Here is a 20,840-nt window from a genome sequence, read left to right as displayed (position 1 = left end):
TGCACCACAACTACTGAGCCAGCACTGTAGAGCCCACATGCCACAACTACTGAGCCCACATGCTGCAACTACTGAAGCATGCGCACTGCAACGAAAAGTAGCCCCTGCTTACTGCAACTAGAGAAAGCCCAAGCACAGCAACGAAGACCCAACACAGCCAAAAATAAAAAATAAAATAAATAAATAAAATTAAAAAAAATTTTTTAATGATACAAATGAACTTACTTACTAACCAGTAACACTTTTTGACTGGCAATGTAATTTCATCCTGATGATTTGCTTTATCACAGTGAGTAAAGGAAGGCTTATGACTTCTAATGAGATTTCAAAGTTGAAAAATTATGAAGTTCAATGCTTTTTTAAAAAAATCTCTCTAAAAATTAAATAAAATTTTAAAAAAATAAAAATAAAACATAAAAAAATATTTCTCTGGAAGAGGAGTTGCTCCAGGCTCCCCGAAGCCCTGAACGCAGTCCCCAACAATCCCACCACCTGCAGCCAAATTTCCCAAGAGATTTCCCTGCTCCAGCCAGTCTCCTCCTCTCGGGAGTTGATGCTGAGTGGGAGCACCTCTCTTTTCAACTCACCCACGTTTCCTGGCCACATCCCTCTCCAGCCTCTTCATTTTTATAGGTGAACCCCTAAAAATGCCGAATTTATCAGAGATGATACACCAGTAGCCAAAACACTCTCCCAGCCCCAAACCCACAGGCGTACCACTACAGCAGTCTTGTGGCCTCACTTCTCTTTGCTGCTAAAGGGAAGGAGGAAAATTCTTTGAGGACCTGTGTGGCTCTGGGACTCCTCTACCATAGATGGGAAAGTGATGGGAAATATGTAACAGCCCATCTGGAAGAGGGAGCCCTGATGTGTAGCCTGGGCAGATGGTCCTGGTATAATTAGCACCACCAAAGCCAATTTCAAGTAATGAATGTGACACCACTGAATGCAGAAGTGTGCTCATCTGCTCAGTGAGTAGGGTGGAGCTGGCTCCAGTTTAGGGTAAATGTAGGCAGCTCTGCAACTCAAAACTCTTCCAAAGTTTCTGTGAAATCAACTCATAAAAAGTAAGCATAACTTTTACTTATTCTTTTTTTTTTTTTTTGTATCTCACTTTTACATTGTGACTTGGCTCCCTTTTTTATACTTGGAAGATTATTTACCCAGAAGGGTAGCAGAATATTCCACCCCAAAATATGCCACCCTCTGCCCAAGATTTATTACAGAAGGGCTGCCTCAGCTTGCAAAAGAAATTTTTCTCCAGTTTCTACAATGCCAAGCATGCAGGGTAGTTTTAATAAAAGGCACTTAATAACAAATAAATAATACCTTAAGACCATTCATGCAGATACTTCCTGACAATCCCTGGAAGTGCCGAACAGCCCGTGAGCTAATTACCCTGTAAATTTCCTTTTCTTCCCCAGTGTGGAGGTGAGATCTAATTTGAAAGATTAAAATCTTTGCATGATTACAGTATCTGGTAATTGTTAAGCTCTGTAGTTACCTGCTCAATAGCTACTAACTAAGTGCAAAGAATTACAAGGCGATTTGTGCCTATAAGACAAATTCCAAGAATTTTGCTTTTACAAAAGGCAAGGAAGTCAAGGTGGCAGAATAACAGATGTGCTAAGTGGAGTAATTTATCGTGAACTTCAGGAAAGAGGGACTTAGGGGTCTCTGAATTCATAGACAGGCCAAGTCGCAGAATGCCTCCCTGTACGTTTCTGAGGTTGTGCTAAACTTCATTTACGTAAAAGCACAGCTCTAGTGGGTAAAGTTATCTAAGGAGTATTTAGCCTAAACTTCTGGAGGGGTTCCAGACATCTGCTGTTCTCATAGCAGAGGAACCACCCAAACCACGTATACATTACTTTCAAACACAAAAAGCCAAAACCAAACTTCTCGAACTCAATACTAAAGCAATGAAAAGAGATTGCGTGTGTATATAAAATTAAAACTTTAAAGAAAAAATAATAAAGCCTTTAGTATTTACGTTTCCAGCTCCACCACTGTTTGATTTTGTGCCAACCATTCTTTCTCTGCTTTAGCAGGTCACACCGGAAAATTCATTCATTAAGCAAATATTTATTCAGCACCCAGTGCATACCAAGCTCCTGTTCTTGGCACCGGGACATGATGATAAATAAAATAGATAAGGATTCTGCCCTCATGGACTCAGAGTCCAACAGGAAAGAAAGGTTTACTAATACTTACAAGTATTCATTTCAATTACGAATACTTACAAGTAATGTTTAAACGTCCTGGGAAAGAAAGGGGCAGCCCACCATGGAGAGGGTAGGGTCTATCCTAGTTTAGGAGTTAAGGAAAGCAGCTATGAGGACGTGATGCTTAATTTGAGACCTTAAGATTGGTCTCAGGCATTAGCTCGGAAAAGGGAGAACGGCAAAACCAGTCTTTTCTGCAGTCAAGTAAAGCAAGGAGTTTTCAAAATGATTGTTTTAAAGCCTTTCTCCCTCCAAACCTTGAAGCTCTCCATTCCAGTTTGTTTGTTGTAGCTAAGATTTTTAAGATTTTTCTAGTTATAACTTCTGATGTTACTGGTAGCTGCAGGCATAATTCCAAAGGAACAAGAAATATCAGATCTGATGAAACCGGGCCTTTATGTAGACAGGCAATAATGAGTCATTAGCAATTAAACTCAGAATGGCCTGCGAGTGGCCTGTTCCAGCACCCATTCTGTGGAGTATCCAGGAGTCAGGCCTCCCTGGTAAAGAGAAGGAAGGGGACACACGAGCAGGCAAAGAAGGAGGCGCTGGTGAACAGGGACTGAGTCAAACTGAGCTCACACAGGACAGGGTAAATGGTGGTGGTGAGTCCACAGAACCATTTCAGGCAACCAAAAAGAAAAATGCAGAATAAACCCCTTTCCTTGGAGGTTCGTTCACATGTGCAAAATGATAAACGTAACTAGATAATTGTCAGTGTTATGCCTAATGTTTGATTATAATGACTCAGCTTAAACCGTGTCAACATCCAGAATTTTTGGAAATTTCACCCATTTCCCTTAATGGTAGGACTTCCATGTGATACCGGAACAGGAGCCTCGCCGCTCACTTATCTTCGCCTACAAGCATGCCGTTATTATTGATGGTTTTTATATTTATAGTTTTAGAAGCAGTTTTTGTTTTTTTAAAGAAAATGGGACATGGGGGGAAAAGGAAATATATGATCCATCTTTCAAATCATCACTCAAAAGTCATACTTTACATTTGGGTATATTTCTTTTCAATTTTTTTCTCATCCATCATTTTCAGGTTTTATTTTTTCTTTTTTTAAATATAACCAATTTACTAATCCACATATGACTCTGAGAGCTGTTTAATTTTTATTCAACATTCTATCATAAACATTTTCTTCTCTTATAACATGATTTTTGTAAACATTATGTTTAGTGGTTGCACACTATTCCATCAAGTGGAGGTGCCGTTGTTTACTTCGCCAATCTTCTAGTGTTGCACATTTCGGGCTTCCATGAGCCTTTCAACCTGACACTTTCTGAATAATGAGGACTGCTTCCATAGTAAGGACTCTCGGATGTGGCATAACTGGATCAAGGGTATAAGCTTTTTTTTTCTAATTAAATCTTCTGCTTTGTTTTTATTTTATTTATTTTTATTTTTAAAAATTTTGAATGATAGGCCCTCTTGCCTTTGTAATTTTTTTAAAATTTGTATTTGTTTATTTATTTTTTGGCTGCATTGGGTTTTCGTTGCTGCGCCCGGGCTTCTCAGAGTGGTGGCTTCTCTTGTTGCGGAGCACGGGCTCTAGGCACGCGAGCTTCAGTCGTTGTGGCACATGGACTTAGTTGCTCTGCAGCCTGTGGGATCTTCCCGGACCAGGGCTCGAAACTGTGTCCCCTGCTTTGGCAGGTGGATTCTTAACCACTGTGCCACAAGGGAGGTCCCAAGGGTATAAACTTTTAAAGATCCCTAAAATTTATAGTCCAGATTGTGTCTTAAAATATCGTCAATTTATCCTCCTGTTGACAATGTACGAAAGCACTTGTTCTACGACACACTTGCCAGTTTCCTCTCCCTTCCTCTCTTTTTCACTCTCTTAACTTTTACTAATTTGTTAGGCAAAAAAGTCATAGATGGTATCTTGTCTTTTTTAATATTTATGTGTTTATTTATTTATTTGGGTGCTCCAGGTCTTAGTTGTAGCACGAGGGATCTTTTTATATATATATATATATATATTTTTTTTTTTTTTTTCTTTTTTCAGTTGCAGCAGGTGGGATCTAGTTCCCTGACCAGGGATTGAACCTGGGCCCCCTGCACTGAGAGTGTGGAGTCTTAACCACTGGACCACCAGGGAAATTCCAGTATCTTGTTTTAATTTGCATTTCTGTGTGCATGAACATTTTCCCATATTTTGTATTAGTTGTATTTTCTCTTTGATATGTTGTCTATGTTCTTTGTTAATTTTCAATTAGTCTTCTTTTATGCTTTTGGGGAAAAAATTGCCCAGTTTGTGCCTTAATATTTTTCAACATGTTGAACACTTTCATTTTTGTGATGATAATTCTAAACTATGACCATAACACAAATAATGCAACTTTTATTGGAGATACTATTTAAACACAGCTCATTTTTATCTCAAATTAATTCAACTACTCTGAGACTGACTCTACAATGTATCTTTTTACTGGTTTATGACTTTTCTTGCTTATGTTCTTATAGCATGTTTCCTTACTTTAATGTATACACACACACACAATATGCAGGCAGAGACAAAAAGAGGAGATAAACTTTAATTTGCTCTTTTTTGTTTTAGCCGCCAGTCTAATAAAATATTTGGCTAAGTTATAGGGGTCAATTACATATGATACTCTTGTCCTTAGAAGCATAGAAAATTGAGAGTTGAATATAAAAAATTAATGAGAACCTTTTATTTTTAAAATAGATTAAGCATGTAATGTATTTTTAGAAAAATAACCATTTGAAAAATTGTGCATTGATTTCACTGAGAACATTTTTTTAGAATCCTCTTTTGGAACTGACTTCCAACTAGTTTCTGAGCCTCCTTCATTTTTATTGCAAATGATATTACCCAGGTTGATACGATTCTTATTCACTTATTTTGGTTTAACTTTCTTTGGGAGGGTTCCAGTGATAAAGTTTCTTTCATCTCCAGGACCAGAGAATTGCCACAATGCATCTGTCCACATCAGTCCATAATCCCAAGAATCTAAGTCCAGATCTGAAAAGCAAAGTAGGGAGGAGGTTTTGGGTAAGAGGATGTCCTTGAAATAAGCATAATGCATTTAAGGGCACTTACGATGAAGGAGTCCAGGTTCATCCGCATATGTTGGTTTTGGTAGGGGTCTCCATGAGCGGGTGTGCCACGCACAACCTGTACCACAGAGTGTGGTGGCCCTTCTTCTCAAATGTGCACTTGAAAAAAATCCATTTGAGTCCTTACCTGAAGCTCAAAAACTCAGAACTGCTTTTATTATTTTTTCAAAAACTAAGAAAAGTTGTGTAAAATGGAGATTAAACTGAAATTAGTAAGGCCGCACCGTATCAGATTTAACAAGGTTTTCTTACAATTAACTGTATACACATAATTTCGAGCACTGCTTTTTCTGATGAGATGTGAACGAGTGACGTCTACAAGGGTGTAATACCACAACTTAGAACATTATCCTGCTGCGATCCGTGGCATATAGAAGAGAGCTTATGTCAACATACACTTGTTCAAAAATCTTAAGATGCTCACTTTCTAAGGTAGAATCAGCAAGGTGATTGATTATTCATTTAAAAAACACTCTTGGGCATCTCAGCAACAATGAACTCTTGTCTTTGGTAGATCAACAATTTTTCACTCTAATCCCAAGAAGAAACCCAGTGCACCAAAAAAGTCATCTGCAAAAACATAAAAAGACACATGCCAGCTGTTTCAGGCAGCCCATCGAAGAGAGGACAGGGCAAAACAATAAGAAATTTTTGCCATATGTTGCAAGAGGAGCAGTAATGGAAAATATTCATAAACAAATGACTAACACTTGTCTGTATGTTCTTCAGGTGCGCACATAAAACATATCCATCTCTTGCATGGACTCTTCTGGATGCAAATTACTCTAAGGCTCAGGCAGTCATTTCCAGGGTCTTGTAATTCCTTATGCCACCCAAGCCATCATAGGTGTCAGCAGTTTTGCTGTGTAAGCACTTTAAAATTAAATCCAACATCCAAATTAGCTTAAAACATTCTGTGTAAAATAAGTCACATTAGAGGCTTTCCTTTTCAATTTCCAAAGTGGCGTTGCCATTGTCTTGTACTTTGAATCAACCTAGAAACCTTTTCCCTTCTCTCTAATCCCATTTTCTTGGTGCTTGGCCTGACACTCCCTTTAGGCAGGCTACTTCCACTGTTTTTGCTGGGACTGACGTTTGATGTAGGAGGAAAGGAATACAGTGTCTGCCCCACTAAGGGTCAAATCAAGCACATGGAAAAATGACCATTTCCTTTGCTTGTGTTTAAGCTGGTAGGATAGATTTATTTCTTCTGAAATTCAGCTTTCCCACAGCAAGAAGCCGGGGAGCAGCCACAATGGACAATACAAAACCCTGCTAAGTAAAGGGAGCCCAAGACTCCCACAGCCCTTCCTGGATGCTAGTCATTGATAAACCAGGTTGCACCTTTACAACCTGCTTGGGCTTCAAACACTTGAGGGCAACATTCCCAGGCCTCGTGGGAGAGCCAGGGAGGCAGGGACTCAAGGCCAAGGGATCCTAGGTATGACCTTGGTCTTGACCACGTGTGCATGTAGCCATGGAAGCTCTTTAATTTGGACTACTTTGCTGAAATAGCAACCAACCAGAGGTTGCCACATCTCTTGCTTCACAAAACCTTGAGGGTTTCCCTGGTGACACAGTGGTTAAGAACCCACCTGCCAATTCAGGGGACATGGGTTCAATCCCTGAGTCGGGAAGATCCCACATACTGTGGAGCAACTAAGCCCGTGCACCACAGCTACTGAGCCTGCGCCCTAGAGCCTGCAAGTCGCAACTACTGAGCCCATGTGCCACAACTACTGAAGCCTGAGCGCCTAGAGCCCATGCTCCGAAACAAGAAAAGCCACCTCAGTGAGAAGTCTGCACGCCACAACAAAGAGTAGCCCCTGCTCTCTAGAACTAAAGAAAGCCCGAGTCCAGCAATGAAGACCCAATGCAGACAATTAACTAATTAATTAATTTTTTTAAAAAACTTGAGAAAACAGATGTGTTTAGGCTAGAAGCAGAGGATTGACCAACTCAGTTTTCAAGGGAAGGGATAGTACCCTTTGGGGAAATATGGAAATTCATGGGAGTGTTTTTGATTGTTGCACTAATTGGTAGGCAGCACTAGCATTTAGTGGGTGGAACCAGAGGTGGTAAACACCTTGCTAAGTGTGGGATTTGGTCCACATGACAAAGAATTTTCCAGTATCCCTCCCTAAATTCATATGAATGTCCAATTATGTAAGTGAAAAACTTGATAGAGTTCCCTGAGCCTGAGATCTAACTCCATTTAATATATAAACACAATGTATTATTTCACAGATTTAATATACATTGAATTTTTCTAGAATGCCACCATTGTGAGCAAATACCTGTTTGTCTGGAACTTGACCAAGACTGATCGCCCTTTCAGTAAATCTCTGATAACAATGTATCAATCTGCCTACATATCTGCTGCAGTCAAGTATGGATACAAATATACTTCCCTGGTCCTTCTTTCAAAATGCCAAATGTAAACAAAAAGTGTTGACAATACTCAGTTGAGGGTTGTTTTCTCTTAAGCCCAAACTAATTCATAAGAAATAGTTATGGCTACACAATAGAATTCAATTTCAATAAAATTGAACGACTTTCTAATATCTTTTACTTTTGTCATATCAAAATTACATATCCCTTTAATATGAGTTACTCTCTTACTATTTTTTCCTATCTATTACAGGCAATGCTGGACTCCGTGTGCCCCACCCCAATCCCCACTCCAGGGCTTCCACAGCTGTTGGAGTGTTGACCGCTGACAGCCCAGAGCTGAGCGTGACCACCCTCTCCCAGCACTGATTCCAGAGGGCTGCCTCTGCCAGGGTCCTGCGCCATCACTCCTCCCTAGGAGCTGCCTACATCCACTGATTGGCTGCTGGGGGGTAATAAAGCTCTGATTTGGCACAGTTCTGCAGGATCACCCCAGCTCCAGAGCTCCCTTGCGGGATCTGCTGAGTCATTTGTGGGATTGCATCAAGGCACAGCCCAACCTCTGCCTCCGCCCAATCCTGCTGCCTTCTCTCTCCCACACATGCTTATCCTGAGAGCATGTCCTGCGTACTTCCTAATGCCAGCTCAGGTTCTCTTTCCTGGGCAACCTGAACAGTGACACAAGTAGAGCATTATAATGGCATTTGGACATTGGCTGGTATGTTATCTGGCAATTTTAATTGAGGATAGCAAAGGGGGAAATTACAAAATATTTGTAATAAAAAAAAAAGAAGTACTGTATCTGATGGGCATGAGAACCTCTAAACTAGGTGATTTCTTCAGGATCCCTCCACCTCAAGACCCTCTCCTTTAGGGGGGGAACACTGCTTGCCCCAGATGGGCTGCAAGTAACCCCGACTCAAAATGATGCCTTCTGTAACTCTTTCTCACGCACTTGCATAAAATAAGTGGTCCTGTACAGCATCACTTAACACCAGCACTTTTCTCCCTAGGTTATCCACCTACCAGGTCCTGTATGCCTACCAGCAAGCTCTTGCTATACATGATGCAACCAGCAACCCCCAGGAGTGCGTGCCCTTCCTACAACTCCTGAAGCCTCACCTGTGAATGGCTGGGTGCCTCTTTTGCTCTCTGAGAGACACGAGGTGCCTGGAAATAAGAAATTGGCTCAATAGCACCAGGCACTTTGCCCTTGGAGACTTTTTCAGATGAAATACAGTTTTAATTTAATTCTTAATATCATAAAATCATAGTTCTCCTTAAACTGTCAACTGAAGAAGACTTACAAAGCCAGAGGAGAGCTGCAGCATGCGTGTACGGGCGTGTGTGCGGATGCTCTACGAGCCTGTGTGGGAGAGAGTGCTTGCTGGCCTAATGGGCGGCAGAGGAGGACAATCCAGAAGCAAGACCAGTGAGCATTACATTTGCTCCTTTGGTCTAACTCTCTGACCACGCTGCCCCAAACCAATGATTCAAAAATCCTTGGAAAGAACTAAATTTTTCCTCTTGCCAGGCAAGTGTTCCTTTAAAATCGGTAAAGCCAGAATGAGGGTTATTTCCCTGGCTCTATGACCTCATTCAAATTGACCACTGATATAATTCTTCAGGGTGCCACAGGGCCATCGACTACCCTAGCTGTCAGACATTCCACACAGAAACACAGATCAGTGCCTGAAAGTGTGAGCCCGGTTCCTCAGGGCCAGCACGCTGCCTCTAGGTTGGCTGGGTATTAGAGGCTGGCTTGTCACTCAGTATCTCTTCCTTAACTCCTTTGCCTGTGATACTAGAATGCGGGTCAGAGTTTCCACCTCTGGTTCCTCCTAGGGGTGTGGTGGTGATTAAAGCAATAATAGTTTTCAAGCACAGAGACATTCCAGATTAAAGACACTACATAATGGAACACATTCTGCTTCTAGTGACCTAGGCTGATGTAATTGCAAGCTAGGAAAATAAAGATTAAGCCAGGCATCCCTCTTACAGCAGCAATACCATTTGCATTACTTTCATGACTTAGGGCCTGCCTCAGTATTAAAAGAAGCCCTAGTGCCCAAGAAAGAAGACACCAGGTTGAGAAGAAATACTTCCATTCACTCAACTTCCATCTCATCAATCAACAAAGGTGTACAATTCTATTCCAGTTACTTAGTTCAAGGCTAAACATCAAGTTAAGAAATAAGTGGCCCATCTATTTGTTCATCATGTCATTTGCACTTCAGAGAGAGCTTTTATTAAAATATTCATGTTGCTCATGGATGGACCTAGAGAATATCCTACTGAGTGAAGTAAGTCAGAAAGAGAAAGACAAATACCATATGATATCACCTATACGTGGAATCTAAAATATGACACAAACATGTACGAAACAGAAACCGACTCACAGACATAGAAAACAAACTTATGGTTACCAAACGGGAAAGCGGGTGGGGGGAGGGATAAATTAGGAGTTTGGGATTCGCAGATACAAACTACTATATGTAAAATAGATAAACAACAGGTCCTACTGTATAGCACAGGGAACTCTATCCAATATTCTGTAATAAACCATAACGGGAAAGAGTATGAAAAAGAATATATATCTGACTGAGTCACTTTGCTGTACACCAGAAACTAATACAACCTTGTAAATCAACTATACTTCAAAAAAAGAAAAAAATTCACATCACTGTTAAAAGCAGGAAGAGCACGTAAGGTCCGCCAGTTAACCTAGGCAAAGGCTCTGCACGTTCATTTTCTTCTCTCGCAATACTATTGGCATATACGATGTTGCGGCATATCCACTCTGCTGCCAATACAGCAGCTCTTAGCTGAACATCTTAAATCCCCGGACAATGCTGATTGACCTAGATCCCGGCACACCACTGTTAGAGACTCAGCAGTGCCAAGGCTACAAACCACAATGTGCTATCAAATGCACTGCAAAGCTATCAAGAAAAGTGGTTTAGAGGACTGAGCTGTTGGCCAACAGACTGTACTTCTGTAAAATGATGCTGATGAGAGATCGTATTAAGAAGTTCTGTCCATAGCCAAGCCACTGAGAGTATATTTTCTGATTCCATTCCTTCAAATATGCTTGAAGTCCCAGGTCTGAACTGGCAAAGGAACCCGAAAGAGGCAGTTATAAGTACATGTGCTTATTAGGCAGCTTGGATTGAGGAAGCCAATGAAACGTGAAACAGAAAAGAACAAGGACTTTTTCTGGTTGGGTATATCTGCTGTTGAGTGACATATAAATCTTGACCAGGGTGCCTACTATATTCCCAAGGTCCTGTTGCCCCACCCGGTTCCAGAGGAAAAGAGAGCAAGATTAGAAAAATATTCACAAGGAAAGAACTCAATAACATTAAGAGAAAAACGCAACTTGTAGATTCAGCAGTGTGATTGATCCTTCTTGCTCTACCGCATGACCACATTCTCCAGAATCCCAGCAAGTGTGGCACTACGGGTCAGCTGTGTTTACGCCACCAAACTTTAGAGGCCATCACAGGAGGCTCACCCACCAAGGATGACACCTTCTCTGTGGCGTATGTCCCAAATTTCAAACCAGTCCTGCTTATCAGCTTTTAAACATGAGTCATCATTAAAGGCTTTCAAAAATTTGTTACAGGACTTCCCTGGTGGCGCAGTGGTTAAGAATCCATCTGCCAATGCAGGGGACATGGGTTCCATCCCTGCTCTGGGAAGATCCCACATGATCTGGAGCAACAAAGCCTGTGCACCACAACTACTGAGCCTGTGCTCTAGAGCCCATGAGCCACAACTATTGAGCCCATGCTCCGCAATAAGAGAAGCCACTGCAGTGAGAAGCCCGTGCACTGCAACAAAGAGTAGCCCCCGCTTGCCGCAACTAGAGAAAGCCCACATGCAGCAACGAAGACCCACCACAGCCAATAAATAAATAATTTATAAAAAAAATTTGTTACACAATGGCTTACCTCGGCCCTACCTTGATTCCTATTTCTCAAAAGCTGGGTGGTTTATAAAAATTACTTCCCAGGAGCAAGCTAACACATTCTCATCATCTTTCATTCAGGCCTTTGGTGCATTTCTGTGGACCCTCCCACTGTAAGGTACCACGTAAAGACCCAAACCTCACCTCCAAAAATATATTTTCAAATTCCCTGGAAAATATTCCCATCTGGACCTATGATAATCAGGTTAAATAACAAGTTGAGTGTTTATTACTGTTTAAATAAATCTAGTTTTAGGCATCACACTATACAGGGGAACAGGCGGAGATACTTAGATATTTTAATATTGGTAAATTAAGAAGTTTGAAATTATTTTCATCAAGCTGCTACTACAGTCAACTTTTTTCCAGATTTAAAAAACTTATTCTTAATCATCTGTCATTTCTCCTTCAGTTAAAATTCTAAGGATAAGCTTGAGACAAGCAAGGCCTGTGGCTGTCAGTGATTCTATTTTAGCTCCTAATACCATTTCCAGTGGGTGAAGGACGGCACGCTGACAAGGCTTAACTTCATCTCCTGCTGTTAACATTTCAGCAAAAGGGGCTCTCCTTGGTGGAAGTCATTCAGTAACTCTCCAATTACAAATAACTTTACAATGTAGAAAGGGAGGCCCCAAACTTTTTTTTTCCCTGTGACTAATATGGTTTCTTTTCCTCCTTTCTTAAAACTTCTAAGTGAATCACAGAAAGGAACTGAAGGCTGAAAACAATGTGTCAGCTTTTTAATGAGCTTTAATTGTCACCACGGAAAATTAAGCGCAGGCTAAGAGTCAGGATCCAAGGTTGACTATAAACCCCAAACCGGTAATCAGCTCTGATCCCATGATACCGTGAAAGCTTTGTCTTTGGGGTAGAGAGAGAAAACCCACGAGGAGCACTGAAAGGGAACTTTCAGCTCTTCCATGGGGCCCCAGTTGAGACCACTTTCAGTCACCCCTGCCCTGTGGAGTTTGTCCTGGGCGCCCTAAGGCAGGATAGGAGCATTAACAAACAAGGCCTGCACCTCCTCTCATGCCTGGCTGGTGGCGGCGAGACACTGGCATCTGTTAGTGTTGGCTTCCAAGGTGCTGTCCTTTGGTCATCTTCCAAATCTATGTCAGCAACAGAAAACTGACCTTGAAGAAAGACACTTGCTAGGGGGTCAGGATATTTAATAAACTGAAGGGGACCAGTGTGGGCTTCCTGCTGCTTCCAAAACTGTAAAGATTCAATCATCATGCTTTTCCTGAGCAATATTATAGCCATATTGCGGGGGGGGGGGAATAGGAGGAGAAATAACTGTGGAATAATTGGGGTCCTCGGCATCTATTTCATAACCATGCTTGAAAGTCTCTATTGGAAAATTTTGAATAGATGCAATAGCTGTGCTTTGAGAACCGATCAGAGGACTTCCCTGGTGGCGCCGTGGTTAAGAACCCACCTGCCAATGCGGGGGACACGGGTTCAAGCCCTGGTCAGGGAAGATCCCACATGCCGCGGAGCAACGAAGCCCATGCGCCACAACTACTGAGCCTGAGTGGCACAACTACTGAAGCCCACGCACCTAGAGCCCATGCTCCGCAACAAGAGGAGCCACTGCAATGACAAGTAGGCGCACTGCAGTGAAGAGTAGCCCCTGCTCACTGCAACTAGAGAAAGTCTGGGCGCAGCAACAAAGACCCAATGCAGCCAATAAATACATTAATAAATTACTGAGCCTGCGCTTTAGAGCCCTCAAGCCACAACTACTGAGCCCAAGTTCTGCAACTACTGAAGCCCGTGCACCTAGAGCCCATGCTCCACAATAAGAGAAGCCACTGAACTGAGAAGCCCACTCACTGCAATGAAGAGTAGCCCCCGCTCACTACAACTAGAGAAAGCCCGCATGCAGCAACAAAGACCCAATGCAACAAATAAATAAATTTTTTCATTTTTAAATCAGAAAGCGATGGGCCATGGTGCTATCATGGAATTAACGTTATTGTAAAATGCACGTGAAATGGCTCCCAAATTCTTTTTTTCAAAACCTCCAGATAAAGGGAGTAGTTTCTTCTCAAAGAAACCAAGGCTGCTTCTTCCTCAGAGAATAAGCTGTGAGAGCTGGTAAGACATTAGCAAATAGCCCATCTGAGCTAAGATAAAAATAATGGTTTGGTTTTGTTAACATGGAGAAGTGCCATTACCTTTAAGGCTTTGTTGTAGACTGCCCCTGGATGATTGCTGCTGCTATTAACCAGAATGTTCTAATTGGATATTAGCTCATTTATGGGGCAGAGGGAGGAAGAGCATTTGCCCAGGTGACTTGTAACAAAATGAACTAAGCAGATGTTAGGCATCCTGAAATTACCGCCAAGTTTTCATGAGTTGTTAGATGCTGAGATGCTCTGAAACTGCTGCGGAAAATTGCAGCTTAGTTGTGAGCAGAGCAATCATACCACTCGGCTCAGGCAGATGGCTGCCAAATGCTAGGAAGTTTCCAAAGCCATTTAGTCATCTCCCCAAATATAAAAAAGAAAGTGAAGCAACTATCCCTCTGAAAGGGAAATATGCAAAGCTGGGCCACAGGGGTGATCTCATCCCTTTTCGAAAGCTTCTCTCACCTGCTCCCACTGCTGCCTGGCCCACGTGAAGTCACAGGGCCACGGGGTGAGGCAGCAGGTAGGGGGTGATGTCCATCTTAGCCTTCAGGTGTAGCCCTCCTGAGTTAGGTGCGTCCTCTGAGAAGCAGATGTCAAGATTGGACGAGCCCAGCATGAGATATTCAGGAGAAAGACCTGTGAAGAATGAGGGGAGATGATCAGAGAAGGCATTCAGGCCACATCCCAGGTTGGACCCCTGTGAAGCAAGGCAGGAAGGAGCGAAAGCACTTTTCTAAACACTGTTTCCTGTTGGTAGTGGGGCCCCCATGTCAGGCACCAGTTGCTCGGTCTACTCATCCCTCTTCCCTTTCTTGCAGATTCTATCCAATGTCATAGGTTACAGAGACCGATGCTATGCCCATCACAGACTCTGATGCCTCTGCAGGTCCACCTGTGAACACAGGTGTTCGCGCATGAGCCACACCCTGAAGAAGGGAGGTGGGCAGCTCTTCTTCACTCTCTGTCTCTGCTCCTCCCCTTTCTGCTCCCCACCAAGGACTGCTGCCTGGCCTCTGGTCTCCAGGTACAGTTACAGCCACCGCTTCCAGCCTCAAGGGTGGCCCCTTTCCTCTCGGTTCTGAAAGAGCCCCTATAAGCTTTCTCAGATATTCAAAGGGAGTGGTCCTGCCCATCCCTCGCTCTCAGGGGCAGGAAGGGATCTGCTGACGACAGCTCACCACCCAGCCTGAGTAACTCACTGAATGTTGAATGTCGGAGCACAAGCAATGCCAACCCAGAGGCCTTGGGACTCCGTGGTTCTCTGCCCTTGAACATTGTTCTTGAATGGCAAGAAAAGCTCTGCGTGCCATTCAGAGGCTGTACAGGCCGTCACCACCACCCCCCCCCCCACCCCCCCCCCCACCCCCCCCCCCCGCCGCCGCCAACCCATCCTCCTCACAGCCTTCTCTCTAGTCTGCTGGAAACAATGGGCACCCAGCAGTGTTACCTGCCTCCATCGTGCCTCTCTTCCCCATCCCATTCTCCACGCCCAGGGATGCCCAAGCTGAAAGTGCTTCTTCACAGAAAGTTTGAGGAGCCTGCCCTGGCCCAGGCCAGCTAGGCCCACCTATGTCATCCTAGAGAGAAACTCTCTGCTTCCCGCCAGCTATCTTTAATCAGCTCTACCAGAGCTTTTTGAAAGACCCATTGTTTTCCCACATGGTTTGGTTTATCTCTGAACATTTCTACATTTCCACTTTAGATTATTATCCCTTCCTTCTCTGATTATTTTTAAATTTTTTTTCCAGCCAATGAACCAGTGAATAATGAAATGAATTTCTAGCTATATGGGCATTTACACACTCATACTGCCACTTATGAAGTTAGCTTTCTGCTCCAGAGAAATACCTGAACGTGGACATAAGAATATATTACAGTAATTAAATGTCAAACACAAAGTCTTGTGGAGGAAAAAAATGTGCAGAAATAAAAATCCTTGAACCAGCATTAACACTGTGAGTGCAGATATTCACGTGTAGGTATTTGCCAAAATACTGGCTGTCATTAACCTGTGAGTCAGTCAGTTCTGACATCGTGAATTGTAAGTTCGCAGCTTGGAGTGTGGGACAAATCCTCCTGGCGGCGATGTTATAATTGGTGGCTGGTTCCCCAGTTACCCATCAAGACTCCACACCCTAAGCCTCCACTAGGCACGCCTGATCCCGGGTCCTGGGACAATGAATGCAGGGATGGGAGGAAGAGTTTGCTCTCCTTCCAGTACATGGAGTCCACCCATGGTAACCGTTTTTAAAATATATATATACTGTACACTTTATTACAATTAACAATTTATTTGACATCCTTAAAGGGCTCTGTATGTTTCTTTTTAATTTTTGGCATTTAATAAACTTTCTTCTTTTTAGAGCAGTTTTAGGTTTACAGAAAAATCGAGGACAAAGCACAGAGTTCCCATGACCCCCCTTACCCCACCCCTGTAACACACAACCTCCCCCTCTTTCAATGTCCCCACCAAAGGGGTCCATTTGTTACAGCCTGTAACTGTTAGGAACCTACATGGACACATCATTACCATCCACAGCTACAGTTTATGTCAGGGTTCACTCTTGGTGTAACTTTTATGGGTTTGGACAAAACATAATGGCACCTATCAGTGATGATAGTATCATACAGAATAGTTTCAGGGCCCTAAAAATCTCCCATGCTCTGCCTGTTCATCCCTCCCTCCCCCTTAACTGTAACAATGTAAAGTAAAATATTGCCTTTCTCATTCTTCTCCCACCTGCTGCTACCGCACCAACAGGTCTCCGACCCCCAGTGTTCTCCTAGGTGTGCCTTCCTGTTCCAGCCCCACTTGGGCAAGCGCCCCTGCAGGGCTCCCTGGTGCCGCTGGTCAGCACTCCCAACCCCCACCCACCCTCAGAGTGGCCTGATGCATAGGAAGGGGCGAATGACTAACAGCCCTGAAACAGAGCTTAGGTATTTCTGGGGTTTTTAATTAATTAATAATTAATTGGCTGTGTGGGTCTTTGTTGCTGTGTGCGGGCTTTCTCCAGTTGCAGCGAGCAGGGGCTACTCTTCACTGCAGTGCTCAGGCCTCTCTTTGCAGTGGCTTCTCTTGTTGCAGAGCACGGGCTCTAGGTGCACGGGCTTCAGTAGCTGTGGCTCAAGGGCTCCATAGTTGTGGCTTGCAGGCTCTAGAGCACAGGCTCAGCAGTTGTGGCACACAGGCTTAGTTGCTCTGTGGCATGTGGGATCTTCCCGGAGCAGGGATCGAACCCGTGTCCCCTGCATTGGCAGGCAGATTCTTAACCACTGGGCCACCAAGGAAGTCCCCGTATATTCGTTTTGAAAAAGGATGCTGACTGACCCTCCCCCCCGCCCCCCATCTGTTGAATAGGTGCACTCTCAGGAAGTACCAGAAAGGGCCATGGGGTGGACCATTTTCTGCATTTTCCTCTTTCTCCCTTCCTTCCCTTCAGAGCAGACACATGACAGCACAGTTCCTAGACCTGTTCTCTCAGAGTGGTTCTCCTGGCAGCAATGCCTTGGCCAGAATGTGTGGGGGTGGCTGAGTGGGACCCTGATGTTTACAGTTTAGAGTTTGTGAATAGATTAGTTAGATCCTCAGAGAGAGAGAGAGACATTTTAGTTCTCACTTTGCAGGTGCCCAATTTGTGTCTACTGATTGCATCTTCTTTGTAGTTACAATATTAGCAAGTTCTCTCAGCCTTTCTAGGATATCCAATAAAGACTCCCAGCGGCATCTAAACACTGGGTGTAAAATCACTTTTCGTAACAAAATAAATCATCTGATAACCCAAGAAAAGGATTAGTGAAAGACTTTGCTGCACCTCCCACTGCCTTTCCTGGATGCAGTCCCCCATCTTTGCCCAGATAAAGATTATGGTTGCCAAGGAAACAGGACCAGAGAGAGAAAGACAGAAACTTTGTCTCATCTGGTTTCCCCCAGGGGCTCACAAAGCAAGCTGGGCTGTAAGCAGAGCTGGAAGAGATTATGGTAGATTTATAATTTACTTAGTCAAATTGCTGTTAATTCCTAGTCATGCCTCAGTGTACACTTTTCTTCCTCTGAAAGTTAGGTCTTGCACTTAGTGGTCCAAGGTCTGACAAATAACAGAGCTTTAAGATTCATTGTCTATGATTAAACTCAAATGCAGGACAGATGGCTTGTCTGAGTATGTGTCAGACCGGCAAACCACTTAAGATTTGTGACAGGCAAGACCAGGAATTAACTGCTAAGTTTTCGCATTTATTCATACATTCATGTGCACCATGAATACGGCTGTAAAACTCACTTAAGAGGTGTCACTTTATTCAAAATATTCCCAAACAAAGCAACTGCTCTCCGTTTGGCAAACCAGATGCCCTAATCTCAACCTTATTAACTCAAGATCCACTTTTCTCATACTATCTGTATTGTGTACATTTCATCTTACTCTGACATTCAGGATGAAAATAACATCTCTTTGAAAGCCCAGCTTGCCCAGAATCCAAAATGTTGGTTCCCACTTCATTTTTATGAAGCTTTTTATTGAAATATTGAATTTTTTTATTGAACAAACATTTGTCTATCAAAATAAACAAAAACCGACCAAATGAGAACAGGCAAAGCCTATTTATTTAGAGCTTGCTATAGCAGGGGAGTCAGCCACTGTCACTAGCTTTTGGCAGAGACTCAACGGCAGGCTCAGAAGTGGGAAAGCTTGATAGTAGAAAAAGGGTACGTTTTCAGATATGCCCTGATTGGAGGCTGGTGGCCTAGGGACGACGGAAGCAGGCTAACTAGAAGCACCCTATGTGATGGTTAGGGGGGGCTTATTTGATTTTTTTCTGGTTGGTCCTAAGTTGGAAGCAGTAACAAAAATTAGGGAAGCTGGAAGTTATTAATCAAGTCTTGGCTGTTTGGGGCCAATTGTTACAGGGGTTATTGTTTGGCTTCCTGGAGGGGTTGCTAGAGATAGTAATCTGACTTCCTGTAGGTCTGATTTGTAGATTGAAGGCTGACATCCTGGGCTGGTAGATTGAAGGCTGACATCCTGGGCTGGTTACAGCAGATAACGGGGTTGGTTTCCTGGACTGGTTGCTGCAGATTGTGGGTTAAGAGTTCCACTTTTATTTGCTCTGGCCATTGTCCATTTGTATATTCAATCTCTCAGGCAATAAACATTGTACGAACAAAAAAGTACACGGAGCCTAAGTGTACAGTTCAATGAATTATCAAATGTAATAACCACCCAGGGCCCCCATTTATTTTAAAGTTCTCCTCAATCAGAATTTCAGAAACCTGTTGTCAAGAAACACTGTGAGCTGCCTGGTAGATTCTTTTCCTGTGCTTCTTTAGTTCTGGTGTCCAGGGGTGGGACTCACCAGCTGCAACCTTCTCGGCCCTTCTCACAAAGTCAAGTCTTCCCAGACACAATGGACATGGGCAGCCCTGGGTTTCCCACAGTCAGGCTCAGCCCCATGAATCACCATCCTCCACATTCCTGGACAGGTCAGAGAGCGTGCCTTGAAATCGAGGCTTCACCACTCCCTTGGGCAAGTTAATCTCTCCAAACCTGTTTCTTTATCTACAAAATGAAGGTAATAATAGTGCCTGTTCTCAGGACCTCCCTGGAGGTCCAGTGGTCTGTTCTTCCTTTCACCCTAACCAACAAAAATCACCTTTCTGTGTGTAGCGGCGTGCCTTCCATTAAAGTATTCCTCTTGTCAGGCTCCCTCACATCTTTGGAAGTTCATGAGGCCCAATTCTAGCCAAGGAGAGATAACTGTAAGTCTCCTAGGTGGGCCTTTTGGGAAAACTATTATTGTCCCAAGAAAAAGGAAGTTTCATCTGACACATACTTCTTCCCCTTTGTCCCCATCTTTGCCGCCTAGAAAGCACGTCATGCCATGAGGTACAGCTGCCATCCTGTAAACATGAGGACCAAAGGCCCATGCCCAAGATGCCAAGGCAGAAAGAAGAGCCCCACTCCTGATGGCCTTGTAGGGATACTATCTCAGCCCTGGACTGCCAGCCTCCAAGGGGTTTCACCACTATGGCTAAACCACCATGGCCAGATTTCTATTACATGCAGCAGAAGGCAATCCAAACTAACACGGCCGCCATTTGGGGTGATGAGTGTCTGAATGAACTGAAATGTCCAAATGAAAATTAAGAATTTGAAATATCTTCTTTCATCTGTTTACATGTCCCAACTGAGATGATAAAGAACTCCCGAGAATGAAAAGTCAGTTCCCCATCATCTCTACATCAATTGTTCTCAACCCTTCTGAGGACTGACATCAAGGCTTTCCCTCAACATCCAAGTCCCACGTGTCCACTCCTAATTCTCCCCTCTCTCCTGTCACATGGTGTCATATATGGTGTCGCCAACAGGGTCGTCAGCACCGTGCACTGAGGGATCTGAGAACTCTTGTCAGAGTCACTTGCTCTCAAGGCTTGGCTCTAGACCAGCCTCACCCAGCACAGAACTGAATGATGCTTCTGTAAAACCTGAGACATCTGCTCTGGCATCTTGGTCAAAGTCCAAGGGCGGTAATTGCATTCTGCCTACTTGTGAGCTCTCCTAGAATTCTAATTAGGTAGTATTTATATTCTCCCCAAGAAAGATTATGCCCAACATTGCTCTGTACGTTAAAATCACAGGGGGTCCATCCTAAGTGATAAAGGAGCACCTCACTGTGAAGCCATCACGAGGTGGGGGACAGGGGCTTCCTCTGGCTTTACAATGAGCCAGCTGGGATGGCGGCCTTCAACCTGGAAGAAGCTAAGTGTACCAGAGGGGTTCAACTTGCGGTTTTCTGTGCCATTTCAGAGAAATGATATGCACATATTTCCGCTTAAATGATTCTAAGGCGATGTCAGATGAAAAGGGGATTGAACGTCAGCCCCTTTTCTCACAGCTTTCCCATCAAAATATATCCCACATGAGGAGTACAGAAACTAATCCTTCTGTATATTAAGTATGCTGTCTTATCATTGCATGGTACATAACTTTATATTCTAAGCTATCAATAACCCTAACCGAGGTACTTTTGGTT

This window comes from Hippopotamus amphibius, chromosome 1 (genome assembly GCF_030028045.1).
Source record: "Hippopotamus amphibius kiboko isolate mHipAmp2 chromosome 1, mHipAmp2.hap2, whole genome shotgun sequence".
NCBI classification, from domain to species: Eukaryota; Metazoa; Chordata; class Mammalia; order Artiodactyla; family Hippopotamidae; genus Hippopotamus; species Hippopotamus amphibius.
This window is presented reverse-complemented; position numbering follows the sequence as displayed.